The sequence below is a fragment of the Procambarus clarkii genome, chromosome 41 (genome assembly GCF_040958095.1).
Source record: "Procambarus clarkii isolate CNS0578487 chromosome 41, FALCON_Pclarkii_2.0, whole genome shotgun sequence".
In the NCBI taxonomy this organism is placed as follows: domain Eukaryota; kingdom Metazoa; phylum Arthropoda; class Malacostraca; order Decapoda; family Cambaridae; genus Procambarus; species Procambarus clarkii.
Genome location: NC_091190.1, coordinates 13186831 through 13190643, shown reverse-complemented (window position 1 = coordinate 13190643; position 3813 = coordinate 13186831). Strand labels below are relative to the sequence as shown.

The 3813-nt window shown below is 45.5% G+C and overlaps 1 long non-coding RNA gene across 2 annotated transcripts; it reads left to right on the top strand.

Moving 5' to 3' along the window:
• The first annotated feature begins 704 nt into the window (after positions 1-704).
• On the top strand, positions 705-3599 carry LOC138373092 (uncharacterized). Of its 2 annotated transcripts, none has more exons than XR_011231044.1 (3): positions 705-917; positions 2420-2495; positions 3122-3599. It is a non-coding gene; the product is annotated as an uncharacterized lncRNA (long non-coding RNA). The 2 variants fall into 2 exon arrangements; XR_011231045.1 differs by lacking the exon at positions 705-917 and adding an exon at positions 1730-1773.
• The last annotated feature ends 214 nt before the right edge of the window (positions 3600-3813 follow it).

Below are 3813 nucleotides of genomic sequence, written 5' to 3'. Positions count from 1 at the left end.
CTATTGGGGAGTGTTGTACATTCTGCTATGGCGGTATGTTCACTCACAAGATGAGTGGCGCTGCCCAATAAACTCGCCCCTCGGGGCAAAATTTAAAAAAAAAAATTTTTACGAACCTGAACATCTTTTTTCAATCTTTGGCGGCTTTGTTTCCAATTATTAAACAGTTAATGAGCTCGGAAGCACCAGGAGGCTGTTTATAACAATAATAACAGTTGAATGGGAAGTTTTCATGCTTGTAAACTGTTTAATAAATGTAACCAAAGCCGTCAAAGATTGAGGAAAGATGTACACGTTCGTAAGTGCTTGCGTAAGTGTTTTCGTGAATCTGGTCCCAGGTGATTACCATGAGGAATCTCGTGACACGTGCAGCATATCACGACGATGAAGTGAAGAAAGATAAATTGTCTTCCTCCATACTCAGGACTCACCTCACACACTCAGGTGAGGGGTAGTGTTATTGCCTCCCAGCGCAGCCGCCGCCACTGTCGCTACCCAGGTGAGTGGTGATAAGGGACGCCCTCACACCTCATCTCTCTCTCACCCTGCACCCAGTGTGACGTATAGGTAGGCGAGACTCTGGTAGGTAGACCTCATACTCTGTCCACTATAAGACTATGGTATGTGGGAAGGTCTCCAGCTGGACCAGTACACAGGCTCAGTGAGAGGCTCCAGTGTGAATGTGGTGGTGATAGGAGGCTGACATGTGTGTATCAGGCTACGAGGGTCTCACAACCGCTCAGATATAAGGGGCAGGTATACCCCCCCCCCCCTCCTTGTCTCTTGGGCTTATAACAGTAAACTTGATGGAGTCGTCATAAGAGCAGGTTCCTGGCTAGAGATGATGTTCATCGGCGTGGTGGTGGTGCTGGTGGGACTACCCATCGGCCACTTGTGCACCAGCCACACCACACAAGGTGAGAATTATTTACCAAACACCAAAGTGTTTCTCTATGATTATATAAACTTGAATATTCGACTTGGTTAATATATCCCAGGTATAAATGTTGCTATGCCACATTATTAAGTCTAGTGCTAGTGGCTGTACAAGACTGTAAGAACTCTTGTATATATAAATACAAAAAAAAAATAATACAAAAAATGTGACCCCATTGTCCTTGTAATGTCATGAACCAGCTGTAATAAGTCATATTTTATGTCCTAAGGATCTTTCCCATGTCTGTGGTAAAGGCTGCCAATACTCATCAATAGGAATCATTGATGTGTATTCCCTCCACTGACGCAGCAAACCCCATTAGTAATGAACAAATCCATAAGGGCCGTGACGAGGATTCGAACCTGCGTCCGGGAGCATCCCAGACACTGCCTTAATCGACTGAGCTACGACAGGGTAAAAAGAGTTGAAACCGAAGTTCTACTGAACATAGCTCGGGAAGGAAGGGAGGAAGGAAGGAAGGAAGACGAGTATTTCCGACCGAGCTTGAGGGAAGTACAAAGGTCAGACCTTCCTAACAGGAAGTGATGTCCAGAGGTGCCAAGCCTTGCATAGTGGGGACCTCTTAATGTCTTCCCTTCACCATCACTTAAGATATAACTCTCCCCGTGAACCACATCACATCACTGACAAAGTTACACACAAAAACTCCCAGAGAACAAAACGGTCAATATTTACCGAGGTTAAGGCCACGACCGAGAAATTAAACATTACAAACATGGCATCATCAAATTCCCAGGTGACGCACCCGGAGTATAAATGTCCCACACACCCCAGGTACTCTCACCACTCTCGCCTCAACCCTCGTGGAGAACATGGTAAGATTTTCCCGGCCCGAGGCCAGACTTGACTTGTGAGAGTTTGGTGCAGTTATCTCTCTCTCACATACGCTCATCTCACCCCTTTTAGAAACAAATCTATAAATTACACTTTTACTCAAACGCTACAAAGAGAGTGATCCATCTGGAGCCCCAACCTTGGGGACTGACATCCCGTTCTCTACACCATGGGTTCTTTACCAGGGGTATCAGTACCCCGTGAGGGTATGAGAAACCAAATACTGGGTATGGAACTATCTCACTAGCTGAAGCCAGCTTGTATATTTGTGATTTGCTGTTTTTCTATAAATGATAAAAGCCTTATAATTTTCGTTCAGCCTTATAATTCTGTTCCAAGTTATCCATATGTAAAGTAAAACAAAGTTACTGACATCTTTTTAAATCACTCTGGCACCTAACAGGACTGTTGGTAGTGATGATTTCGACATTGGCGAACACGGGTAATCTGGACGTCTGTAATCGTAAACTTTGGTGGGTTGCTTGGGTTCGTCCGTTTCTGGTTACGCAAAACAGTATCATTTTTAACGTAGCGGCAAATCGAGACATCAGGCTACTTGAAGGTGCTCATGTTCTTTCTTACCTGCGGAATCCCTGGCGATACTCTATTGTCTCACTTTCTCTTCAGATGTGTCGTGCCGTGTTCGTCGCTGTGGTGGTGGTGTTGTCGTTGGTGACAGCCATGCCTCAGTTCTCTCAGCCTGGTAAGTCCTTACCCTCTGTCTGGACGTGTTAAAACGTTTTGTATCAAATAGCCTTTGTCATCAGTAACTAAATAATAGTCAAAAGCAAGCGTTAAACCCGCATAACTTATACACTTAATCGAAGGATTTAACAGTTATATTTTCAGTTCTCACGCCAGTCTCTACAGTCCATAAGCACGCGGGTTCTCCTGGATGATATATGATAGGTATACACAATCATATACAAGATTTGATGGGAATTACGCATGATGAAGAACTGTTCACATTAATGGCATCCAAATATGAGCCAAGAACGTTGTTGAGCACAATGTTTGTCATACTCAGGCAAGACGGTGGAGGCCCAAGTAATTATACTCACACTGCTCTGCCACAAGACAAAAACCTTCCGCGAAGTCGCTATTGTTTTCGTTTAAGGAGCCATCAGTGTACATATAACGGGAGAGAGAATTATGTTAAGTGTGGCAGGTATGTGGGCCTCCGGGCCGCTCCAAACAACAGCCTAGTGGACCAAACTCTCACAAGTCTAGCTTGGCCTGGGGCCGGGCTTGGAGAGTAGAACTCCCAGAACCCCATCAACCAGGTATCCTATGCTCTCTGAACAGCTCCCTCCCTCCCTTTACTTGCAGGCTTCGGAGGTGGATTCCCACTCGGGGGCGGGCGGCCCTGTCGCTTCTTCAGCCAGAACCCTCTCACAGGCCGCTATAACTTGTGTACCGAGACTCCTGACCAGACCTTCCCGGGCTTGTTCCAGCCCCAGTTTCCCCAACACAACTTCTTCGGGTTCTAGCGCGTAACTGGAATTTCTAATTTATTTTGTCTAGTTGAAGGCTTTCGTGTTTGTGTGTGTGTGTGTGTGTGTGTGTGTGTGTGTGTGTGTGTGTGTGTGTGTGTGTGTGTGTGTGTGTGTGTGTGTGTGTGTGTGTGTGTCTGTGTGTGTGTGTCTGTGTGTGTGCTCACCACTCCTGGTACTCTAATAATCTACCAAGACATTATCAGGGAATGACTAAAAAGAACAATTGTAACTCAATACCTTAACAAGAACTGTCAATAAACATTGATAGTGTTCTTGATGGTGCAATTATCTCTGTCACCTTCGTAAATAAAGCCAACAAAAGCATTAAACGTGTTTTCCTGCACTGAGCAAAACAAAATACCTTCCAAGGAAAATTCAAGTCAAGATACGTCCCTAGCGCCCCCCCCCCCCCCTCTCTCGTCCCGGATAGAGTGGGTCACGCTTAACAGGAGCGTGACAACAGCACAAGGACTGCCTCTGTTTACATGTAAGAATGTGGCCAATGTTCCAGTGTTTAACAGGAGT